The sequence below is a fragment of the Pan paniscus genome, chromosome 11 (assembly GCF_029289425.2).
Source record: "Pan paniscus chromosome 11, NHGRI_mPanPan1-v2.0_pri, whole genome shotgun sequence".
Taxonomy (NCBI): Eukaryota; Metazoa; Chordata; class Mammalia; order Primates; family Hominidae; genus Pan; species Pan paniscus.
In genome coordinates, this window is record NC_073260.2 from 113,737,584 (window position 1) to 113,750,442 (window position 12,859).

Consider the following 12,859-nt stretch of genomic DNA (forward strand, 5'->3'; position numbering starts at 1 on the left):
GTGAACTCCCATTCACAATTGCTTCAAAGAGAATAAAATATCTGGGAATCCAACTTACAAAGGACGTGAAGGACCTCTTCAAGGAGAACTACAAACCACTGCTCAATGAAATAAAAGAGGATACAAAAAAATGGAAGAACATTCCATGCTCATGGGTAGGAAGAATCAATATCGTGAAAATGGCCATACTGCCCAAGGTAATTTACAGATTCAATGCCATCCCCATCAAGCTACCAATGACTTTCTTCACAGAATTGGAGAAAACTACTTTAAAGTTCATATGGAACCAAAAAAGAGCCTGCATCGCCAAGTCAATCCTAAGCCGAAAGAACAAAGCTGGAGGCATCACACTACCTGACTTCAAACTATACTACAAGGCTACAGTAACCAAAACAGCATGGTACTGGTACCAAAACAGAGATATAGATCAATGGAACAGAACAGAGCCCTCAGAAATAAGGCCGCATATCTACAACTATCTGATCTTTGACAAACCTGACAAAAACAAGCAATGGGGAAAGGATTCCCTATTTAATAAATGGTGCTGGGAAAACTGGCTAGCCATATGTAGAAAGCTGAAACTGGATCCCTTCCTTACACCTTATACAAAAATTAATTCAAGATGGATTAAAGACTTAAATGTTAGACCTAAAACCATAAAAACCCTAGAAGAAAACCTAGGCAATACCATTCAGGACATAGGCATGGGCAAGGACTTCATGTCTAAAACACCAAAAGCAATGGCAACAAAAGCCAAAATTGTCAAATGGGATCTAATTAAACTAAAGAGCTTCTGCACAGCAAAAGAAACTACCATCAGAATGAACAGGCAGCCTACAAAATGGGAGAAAATTTTCGCAACCTACTCATCTGACAAAGGGCTAATATCCAGAATCTACAATGAACTCCAACAAATTTACAAGAAAAAAACAAACAACCCCATCAAAAAGTGGGCAAAGGACATGAACAGACACTTCTCAAAAGAAGGCAGAATAATTTGAATTAACAATAAGAAATGCATCAAGAATACTTTTCAAAAATTATGAATCTAGTATGGCTTTTCACAAGTAAGCTGCTATGTAGTTTTATGAGGCTCTGGTTTATCCTGTGCTCCCTATAGCCTTTTTGCCAGGGAGTGTCATGTTCTCACATGGAATTCAGCCAGGTTTTTGGGATTGTTTCTGATAAGAATATGCTGAAAGGAGCAAGAAGTTTCACTTTGCAGGAATCTCCTTAGACTGAAATGTTCAGTAGCTCAACACCATTGCCCAACAAAGTAGCTAACTGAGGCTATGGTTATGACTTCAGGTATCATATCCGAGGCCTGCTCATTAGAAATAAAAGAGGAATGAACACCATTCAAGTAAGTGAGTTATTTGATGGATCACTTATGGGAATAGTCTTTGTAAATCTAAGCTTTAGAAAAGTCTTTATGCTGAAAATACAAGTATCCAAAAATGATTTTCTGTTTTTTATTTTCTCTGGAAATCAAAGCATGTAGGGAGTATTCTTTACACAAATATTCATTTTTTTTCTGTTTTTGCTATATCATATTTATTGTAAATTAAAGCAATGATTGCCTAACATTATCATCCAAAAGTGGTAATGCTTAACCTTATTATAATGTTCTTTTTATAGCCCTGAAGGCATATTCAAGTATTCAGTGTAAAAGATGAACAGGGGATCAAGATAGCAAAGGACTAGAAAAAACATAAATGTATTGTTGTTTCAGCTTAAATAGAAAAAAATCATGTTGCAAAGAATAGTCATTCATCCCTTGACAAAAAGAATCTAAATGAATATGTTTCCTTCTTTTCTAAAATGAATCACTAGTTTATGAATTACCTAATCCCTTAATCCAGATTGAAATCCTTTAATCCTGCTAAGAATATCCCAAAATGGGAGTTAAGAAAGGCATTTCAAATGAATTCATAATTGTACCAATAAAAGTATACACTTTGTTTGGGGCAATCCTGTCCTCAGTTGCTTTATAGACCTTTATCTGTTCCAGATAAACAGATAAACAAACAAGAAATAAGCAGCCTCAGAATTAACAGATAGCAATTGAAACAGCTAAGAAGGCATATTTCTTTTGTTTGCTACAATATCAAATATATAACTCAAAGTACTATATATGTATTATTTTTATTTATTGGTGTATTTAGGGCTTCAACAGTGTATGTTTTGGGAAAAATTATTACAACTACTGAAAATAACACTAATAATGATGATTAAGAATAAGAAATAGGACTGACAATTTGGAATGATTCCCGGAAGCTATTGACTAGAAAATATCTTGCTGGACAATAGAATTAACTCTAAACATAATAACTGGTTGGAAAAGTGCTTCATAAGTTCTGTGAATTTCATCACTTATAATTTTTTATTGGTTTTGGTTTTATCTTTGACAAATAGGGATCAAGAAATACACAGTTTTCTGCTTGGTTGGGAAACTAAAATTATATGCTTTTATATGCGAGTAGAGGAAAATGCATTATTAAATGTTGGTTACATAGAGGAGCTTCATGAATATCTGTCGAGTGATTAACTATTTCGTCCTGAGCACAATAAATCATAGGGCTGGTTAAGTCCGTCCTGTGATTCTTTGTAACATTGCTTTTTACTTTTGTTTTTGTATTTTTGCAGTCATCCTAGAAAGAGTATTCACTTTCATGATAACTAAATATATTATGGTATTCGGGATCAGATAATAAAACAAAATAAAAATTATTAAATGAAAATATAGTATGAAATTTAGTGAATAGTAATGCATTGATATTTGTTAATTTGACAAATGTAACATGCTAATATGTGATATTAATATAGAGAATACTGGATGTGATATATAAAGACATTTTCTGTACTATCTTTACAATGCTTTTCTAAATGTGATCTATCCTAATATTAAAAGTATATTTTTAAAATAAAAGGTAAATTTTTTTAGCTATACCAAAACTGGAAAAGAATTATCAAAAGATGATAAAGGAAATAAGATGTTTAAAAATTAAGAAATATTAAAATGTTTTATGCAGAAGAAAACTGGATGCTGGAGGCATCATGCTACCTGACTTCAAACTATACTACAAGGCTACAGTAACCAAAACAGCATGGTACTGGTATCAAAACAGAGATATAGACCAATGGAACAGAACAGAGCCCTCAGAAATAATACCACACCTCTACAACCATCTGATCTTTGAAAAACCTGACAAAAACAAGAAATGAGGAAAGGATTCCCTATTTAATAAATGGTGCTGGGAAAACTGGCTAGCCATATGTAGAAAGCTGAAACTGGATCCCTTCCTTACACCTTATACAGAAACTAATTCAAGACGGATTAAAGACTTAAATGTTAGACCTAAAACCATAAAAACCCTAGAAGGAAACCTAGGCAATACCATTCAGGACATAGGCATGGGCAAGGACTGATGTCTAAAACACCAACAGCAATGTCAACAAAAGCCAAAATTGACACATGGGATCTAATTAAACTAAAGAGCTTCTGCACAGTAAAAGAAACTACCAACAGAGTGAATAGACAACCTACAGAATGGGAGAAATTTCTCCAATCTACTCATCTGACAAAGGGCTAATATCCAGAATCTACAATGAACTCAAACAAATTTACAAGAAAAAAACAAACAACCCCATCAAAAAGTGGTCGAAAGATATGAACAGACACTTCTCAAAAGAAGACATTTATGCAGCCAAAAAACACATGAAAAAATGCTCACCATCACTGGCCATCAGAGAAATGCAAATCAAAACCACAATGAGATACCATCTCACACCAGTTAGAATGGCAATCATTAAAAAGTCAGGAAACAACAGGTGCTGGAGAGGATGTGGAGAAATAGGAACACTTTTACACTGTTGGTGGGAATGTAAACTAGTTCAACCATTGTGGAAGTCAGTGTGGCGATTCCTCAGGGACCTAGAACTAGAAATACCATTTGACCCAGCCATCCCATTACTGGGTATATACCCAAAGGACTATAAATCATGCTGCTATAAAGACACATGCACACATATGTTTGTTGCGGAATTATTCACAATAGCAAAGACTTGGAACCAACCCAAATGTCCAACAATGATAGACTGGATTAAGAAAATGTGGCACATATACACCATGGAACACTATGCAGCCATAAAAAATGATGAGTTCATGTCCTTTGTAGGGACATGGATGAAATTGGAAATCATCATTCTCAGTAAACTATCGCAAGGACAAAAAACCAAACACCGCATATTCTCACTCATAGGTGGGAATTGAACAATGAGAACACGTGGACACAGGAAGGGGAACATCACATTCTGGGGACTGTTGTGGGGTGAGGGGAGGGAGAGCATTGGGAGATATACCTAATGGTAGATGACAAGTTAGTGGGTGCAGCGCACCAGCATGGCACATGTATACATATGTAACTAACCTGCACAATGTGCACATGTACCCTAAAACTTAATGTATAATAATAATAATAATAAAAATAAAATAAAATAAAATAAAAGGTAATTTTTTTTAGCTATACCAAAACTGGAAAAAAGTTATCAAAAGATGATAAAGGAAATAAGATGTTTAAAAATTAAGAACTATTAAAATGTTTTATGCAGAAGAAAACTGTTGCCATGTGGAAACCAGAACTCAAGCAATAGAATAAAGAGCAAAAGAATGGCAAATATGTGGCAAATATAAAATGTATTCTTTTAATCTCTTTAAAATATAATGTGTTGAGCAAAAATAATAAAAATGTTTGTGAGGTTAAATCCTATAACCAAAATGTATGGTAGCAGCAGCAAAAAACGGAGAGGCAAAATAGAAGGATGCTCATGGATGGTTCTTATACTATATATGAAGTGGTATAATATCATTTAAAGATTGACTGTGATCAGTTGAGGATGTATAATATAAAACTTAACTAACCATTAAATGAACTGGAAGAAAAGAATAGAGCAAATAAGCAAGTTTATAAAATGGAATGATAGAAAATACTCATTTATTCTATAGAAAACAGAAAATAGGGAAAAACAGGGACGGAGGGGCATTTGGATAATAGAAAACAGTAATGTGGTAGATTTAAATCCAACCATGTCAATAACCACATTAAATTCAAATGGTACATAATCCAGTTGAAAGGAAGAGATTATCAGATTAGAAAAATCTACACCTGATCATGTGCTGAATATAAGAAGCCCAACTAAATTTAAAGATATAAAGTGAAAAGGTGGAAAAATATCTACCATGCCAAAAGTAATCAAAACTAAAGGAGTTATATTAATATCAAATGAACTATATTGCAGAGAAAAATATTCTAACATGGATAAAGACTGTCACTTCATAAGTTTATCAAAAGGACAGAAAAACCCTGACTATTTATAAACTCAGTAACAAGACTCACAGATTTACAAAGCAAAAACTCAGAGGACTGTAAAAATAAATAGATAAATTCACAGTTATAATTGGAGACATCAACACTCTTCTCTCAATAAGTGATAGAAAATTTTGACACAAAATCAGTAATAAATAACATAGAAGGCTTAAACAGTCCATCAACTAATTTAACCTGCTTGGTATTGGTAAAATATGCCACTCAACAATGTAGAATGACCATTCATTCTCCTCAAGGCCACATGAAACTGTTACCAGGATAGACCATATTCTGAGCAACAAAATTATGCTCAGTAGATTTAAAAGGATTCAAACTATTTAAAGTATGCTTTCTGCAAGATAATTAAATTTAAAATGAATAACAAGATATTTTTAAAATTTCCAAATATAAGAAATGAAGCATCTCTAACCAACCCATGATCAAAGACAAAAAGCAAATTACAAAGTGTTTTAAGCAGAATGAACATAAATGCAGTTATCAAATTTATGGAATATAGCTACAATGGGGCTTAGAGGGATACTTATAGCACTAAATGTCTGTATTAGAAAAGTAGAAAGGTCTCAGACGAATGACCTAATATTCCATTTAATAAAGCAAATAAAAAGAGGAACTGTAACCCAAAATATGTAGAATAAGATAAAGATAAAAGCACAAGTAATAATATAGAAAACAATGTGTAAAATCAAATAGGCTGAGCATGATGGCTCATGCATTTAACACTAGCATTTGGGAGGCTGAGGTGAGAGGACTGCTGGAGGCTAGGAGTTTGAGATGAGCCTGGGCAACATTGTGAGACTCTGTCATCACTGTATATATATGCCAGTCATCATGGTGTGTGCCTATATTCCCACCTACTCAGGATGCTGAGGCAGGAGGATCGCGTGCCCAGGTGATGGAGGAGGCAGCGAGCTATGATTGTGCAACTGCACTCAAGCCTTTGTGACAGATCAAGATCCTGTCTCTGAAAAAAATAAATAAATCATAAAATAAATCAAATAAAAAACAGTTATTTGTAAAAACTGATACGTTGAATCTACTTCTAGCCAAATTAATCATGCAAAAAAGGGAGATGACAAAACTACCAATATCAAAATTGAGAGAGAGAATATCCCTATAAATCAGATAAAATAATAAGTGAGAAATCTGAATAACCTGTGGCAGTTTAAAAATATTTCTATAATTCTTTATAAGTCCCCCTTTGAAAAGTAGAGCTTTATTGTGCTCTTCTCATTGAGGGCTTGATTTGGCAATTTGTTTCTTATGAATAATGTAACGTAGAAATGATTATGTACCAGCTTAGAAGCTACATAATGAAAGACATAGTGGCTTCCTTCTCTCTCTTGAATCACTTGCTCTGGGAGTTTTCATATTGTGAGGATACTTAAGCACATAAGCAGCTTATGTACAGAACCATGTGGTAAGGAAATAAGGCTTCCTGCCAACAGTCATCAAGGAACCCAGGTCTTCTTCCAACAGCCGTGTGAGTGATTTGTCTTTGAACTGGATGCTCTGACATTCAATTCTTTTGAGGACTGCAACCACATGAGAGACCTTGAGCCAAAAACATCCAGCTAATCTGCTCCCGAATTCCCAACCAGGAGAGTTTGAGACAATAAATGTTGGTCATTTTAAGCATTACATATTGTGGCAGTGTGTTACATAAAATAGTTAAGTATAAAAACTTTACGTCGACCAGTTTGACAATTTAGATTAAATGGACAAATCCTATGAAAGATGCAAAATAATGACATTCAGTGAGGAGTAACCTGAATAAGTAGCCTGAAGAGCTTTAAATAGATTTGAAAAATTAAATTTGTAATTTAAAATTTTTCCAAAAATAAAATGCCAGGCACAGAAGTTTTCTCTGGTCATTTCTACCAAAAATTAAGGAAGAAAGAATAGCAATTCTATGAAAACGCTTATAGAAAATTGAAGAAAAGGAAACTTCCTCATTTATTCAATGAAGCGATCATTTTCTTACACCAAAACCAGAAGAAAACATTGGAAGGAAAAATTATCTGTTTAATTTTCACCTACCCTTATAGAGATGCAAATTTTCTTTCTCAATTTTAGTATATTTAGTGCATATCAAATATGCTAAACAATATATAAAAAGAATATATATCTGTGTGTTCAAACTTGTGATAATACTTTATGGAAAAGTGAGTTTACTCTGTGAATGCAAGATTAGTTCTACATTTGAAAATAAATTAATTCACCTTTTCAAAAGAATAAAGAAGAAAACCTATATGAGCACCCCAATGAATACGGAAAAAATATTCACCAAATTCAGTATTGATTTATAATTAAACACCGTAAACTAGGAATAGAAAATAACTTTTCTCTATGACAGGGCATATACCATAAACCTACAACTAATGTCATACTGAATGGTGAAAGACTGAATGCTCTTCTTGTAAGAAAGATTAAGAAAATAGTGGCCGGGCATAGATAATCCCAACACTTTGGGAGGCCGAGGTGTGCAGATCATGAGGTCAGGAGTTCGAGACCAGCCTGGCTAACGTAATGAAACTCCGTCCCTACTAAAAATACAAAAATTAGCTGGGTGCACGCCTGTAATCCCAGCTACTCAGGAGGCTGAGGCAGGAGAATTGCTTGAACCGGGCGACGGAGTTTGCAGTGAGCTGAGATCTCGGCACTCCACTCCAGCCTGGGCCACAGAGCGAGAATCCATCTCGGGGGGAGGAAAGAAAAAAGAAAATGGATGCCCATTCTCACTACTCTTATTCAGTGTTCTCATGAAGGTCTAGTCCAGGGCAATAAAGCAAGAAATAGAAAACAATTGCATACAGATTGAGAAAGAAGAAATAAAACTGTCTCTGTTTGCCTTAACATGATGGTCTGTGAAAGACAATTCAAAGAATCTACAAAAAATACTATGATAAGTAATACCTGAGCTTAGAAATATTAAAGGATATAAACTCAAAATACAAGAATCAATTGTATGCTTGTATACTAGCAATAAAAAATCAGAAAGTAATTTTTAAATTAACATTTACATAGGGTCAAAATTATGAGATACAAAGTATTTGCAAGGTCTGAAGACACAAAGCTACCAAATTATGTTAAATAAAATTAAGAACAAAATAAGAGATCTATCATGTTTACGGATAAGAAGAGTCATTGTTGTTAAGACATCAGTTTTTCCCAAAGTGATAAACTCAGCAAAATGTCATTAAGTCCCAACAGAACTTTTTGTAGTTAATATTGTAGTCAATATTGAAATTTATATGGAAAGATAAATAATTAGAAGCCAAAATGATTTTTCTACAGGAAAATTAAGTTGGAGGACTCTCACTACTGGATTTTAAGATTTACTAAAAAGCTGGAGCAATCAAAAGTGTGGTATTGATAAAAGGTAGAAAGTAGGAAAATGGAACAGAATGAACAGTCCAGAAATGGAGCCACTTACAGTCAATTGATTTTTAACAAATGTGCAAAAGCAATTAATGAAGAGAAGATACTTTTTAAAATAAATAGTGCTGATACCATTGAATATATGCATACAAAGCACACAAAACAAAGCAAACAAAAACCTTGATATAGTCCTCACACTCACAAGCATACATGTATAACTCAAAATAAATTGTAGACATGTACATTTAAAATATAGAACTATAAAACTGTTAAAAGTGAACAGGTAAAAATCTTTGTGACTTGGAATAAGATATCAGTTTCTTAAATGCAACAGTAAGTGGACACACAATAAAAAACAATAATAAATTGTAATTTATCAAAATTAAGAACTTCTGCTTATTAAAGGTCACTTTTAAGTGACTGAAAAGAAAACAGTGAGGGAAAATAAAAGCCATAGTTGGGGAGAATATTTGCAAATCACCTCTCTAACAAAGGACTTGGATAAAGAACTCTCAAAATTCAATACTCCATATATAACAAGGCTTCCCTTTGGTAAAACTTTGTCACATTTTCATTACTTTTCTATTCTCACCCATAACCTTCTTGAGGTCCTAGGCTTTTTTCAAGAGTCTCCTCAAAGCATTTTCAGCTTTAACTTATTGCCTAGTCTCAATGTCAATGTCACTGGTGTTAGGTGTTTTTATGTCTACTCTCCGCTTTTAGGTGCCAAAATCTGTATTATTTGTCTATTTTTGCATAAAAATCTAACTCAAAACTTAGTGGCTTAAAGCAACAATAATCATCCTTCACTTACATGACTTACATGACTTAGTGATGCTGAAAGTCCACTCAGCTTGGTTGTGATCCTCTCCATGTAGACCTCTATACCTGCTGCTGGGGCTTCCTCACACCATGGAGACTTCTGCTAAAAGTGACAGTCCTAGCAGAGCAAAGAAAAAGTGCATGACCTTTTGATCAACTAGTTTATAGGACAGTATTCATAATGAGAAATATTATTACATTTTTGGAAAATACACTCTGCCACATCCAGTATACCTGATAGTAACTACAGTATTTATGTAAATTGGCAACAATTCTGAGCCTTAGTTTTCTTATCTTTAAAAGTAGATAATAACAATGTAATCTCAATTATAGATTTGTTGCAAACTAAGAGTGAGGTAATGTATGTGAAGTATGTAACTCAGTTGCTAATACATGCTGTTAAATATCTAATACTTGGTGGTTGTTATCACCATCACCATTGATGTTATTACCACTACATTTGTTCCTTCTTGGTACTCCTCACTAGTTGGTCTTCTTATACTTAAATTTGAAATGCAAATTTCCAGAAATTCTCTGCTGTCTATTATATCTTTTAAATTGTATAACTTTGGGAAATCTTATTCAATTTTCTATTTTCAGTTATCACTTAAATGCAATAAACTTCCAAATATATATCTTAGGTCAAAGTCGCCCTCTTAAAATTTAGAACTATGCTTTTACAGGCATGTGTTGCTTAAGGATGAGAATACATTCTGAGAAATGCATTGTTAGGTGATTTGATTCTTGTGTAAACATCATGGAGTACACTTACATAAACTTAGATCATATAGCCTATTTATTATACACCTAGGCTATATGATATAGCTATTGCTCCTAGGCTATAAACCTGTACAGTACGTTATTGTACTGGATACTATAGGCAATAATAACTCAATAGTAAGTATTTGTGTATCTAAACATATAAATAGTATAGTAAAAATATGGTATTAAAGATTAAAAATGGTACATTTGCATAGGGTACTTACCATGAATGAAGCTTGAAGAACTAACTGAAAGTTGCTCTGAGTGAGTCAGGAAATGAGGGGTGGTAAATCTGAAGGCCCAGGACACAGTACACTTCTGTAGGCTGTATAAACTCTGTATACTTATGGTGCGATAAATTTATTTTAAAATACCTTTTTCTTGACCAGGCATGGTAGCTCACTCCTGTAATCCCAGCACTTTGGGAGGCTGAGGGGGGCGGATCATGAGGCCAGGAGATCGAGACCATCGTGGTTAACACCGTAAAACCCCGTCTCTACTAAAAATACAAAAAGCGGGGTGTGGTGGTGGGCGCCTGTAGTCCTAGCTACTCGGGAGGCTGAGGGAGGAGAATGGCATGAACCTGGGAGGCGGAGCTTGCAGTGAGCCTAGATCACACCACTGCCCTCCAGCCCGGGTGACAGATTAAAACTCCATCTCAAAAAAACAAAACAAAACACTTTTTTCTTCAATAATAAATTTGCCTTAGCTTATTGTAACTTTTTTGCTTTATAAACTTCATTTTTTAAACTTTTTGAGTCTTTTGAAATCATACTTAGCTTAAAATACAAACACATTGTATAGTTGTAGAAAATTTTTTTTATATCCTTATTCTATAACATTTTTCTATTTTTAAATTTTAGATTTATTTTATTTTATTATTATTTTTTTACGTTTTAAACATTTTTGTTAAAAACTATGACACAAACACGCACGTTAGCCTAAGCCTACAAAGGGTCAGGATCATCAGTATCACTGTCTTCCACTTCCACATCTTGTCCCACTGGAAGCTCTTCAGGTGCAAAACCATGCATGGAGCTCTCACCTCCTATTATAATAAATAATGCCTTCTGCTGGAATGTCTCCTGAAGGACCTGCCTGACGTTGTTTTACAGTCAATTTTTAAAAAAAAATAAACAGATGGAATACAGTCCAAAATCACAATAAAAAGTATAGTATGGTAAAGACATAAGCCAGAAACATAGTCATTTACCAACGTTATCAAGTATTGTCTACTGTGTATAACTATATGCACTATATTTTTATATGACTGGAAGCACAGTACATGTTTTTACACTAGCATCACCACAAACACATGAGTATATGACTGCAATGACTGTGACATTATTAGGCAATAGGAATTTTTCAGCACCGTTATAAATCTTATGGGACCACCATCTTTTATATGTGGTCCATCATTGACCGAAACATCATTATGTGGCACATGACTGTACCCGCATTTTAAGACATTGCCAAGTGTCTTTCCCAAAACACATCTCAAATTTTACACATTAATGAACTCATAATTGCCCCTTGCTCCCAAGCATCTTCTTAGGCCTTATTTCCTTTATTAATCAAAGGGCACTGGCACCCACTGTCAGTTTGCCTCAGTCAGAAACTTGTTCGTACTTAAAAACATTATCACCAAGATCAATCGACTTTTCTTTCTAATGTCTACCCCACTGACATCCTATTCTCTATTATTATTTCCACTGTTTATCTTTTGACACTCACCATTTTTTCTTAGAGTAAAGCAGTAGATGCTTAACTAGTCTCTGTCTCCAGTTGGACTCTGCTCTAGTCTTCCTACGCATACTGAGCTAGAGATCTCTTCAAACACAATCTTCATCACAAAATTTCCTTTTTAAAAAAAGGATTTCAATTGCTTCAAAAGATTTCAGAATAATATTCAATTAGTTTAGCTTTATCTATACTGTGTCTGTCTTATACCTCATCTTATTCTACTCTATCCCTCAATCTATGCTCAAGCCATAGCCACAATGACTTGAATATTCTGCACTTGCATTATGCTATTTAACACCAGCATGCTTGTTAATATTATGTGGAATATATTCTCTTTCCAAACCCAAAGTACAATATGTGTTCAAATAGCTTCAATTCATTCTTAATTACCACATTTTTATCTGCTCATAGACATTTCCCTTGATCCTTAACCTTTAAGCCCTGTCTAATGTAACCCCAATACAAATGCTTTTACCTTGTGATTCAGTAATTCTCCTATAGAAATTTATCATAACATGGGTTATAATAAAACATCACTTTTAATTTGCTTTATTAATTCTAGAATCTATTTGTTGCCAGTTGAGGGTCAAAACTAAGTTTAAGTTGTCCTTGTAATTTTTTTTTTTTTTTGAGACAGAGTCTCGCTCTATCACCCAGGCTGGAGTGCAGTGGTGTGATCTCAGCTCACTGCAAGCTCCGCCTCCCAGGTTCATGCCATTCTCCTGCCTCAGCCTCCTGACTAGCTGGGACTACAGGCACCCACCACC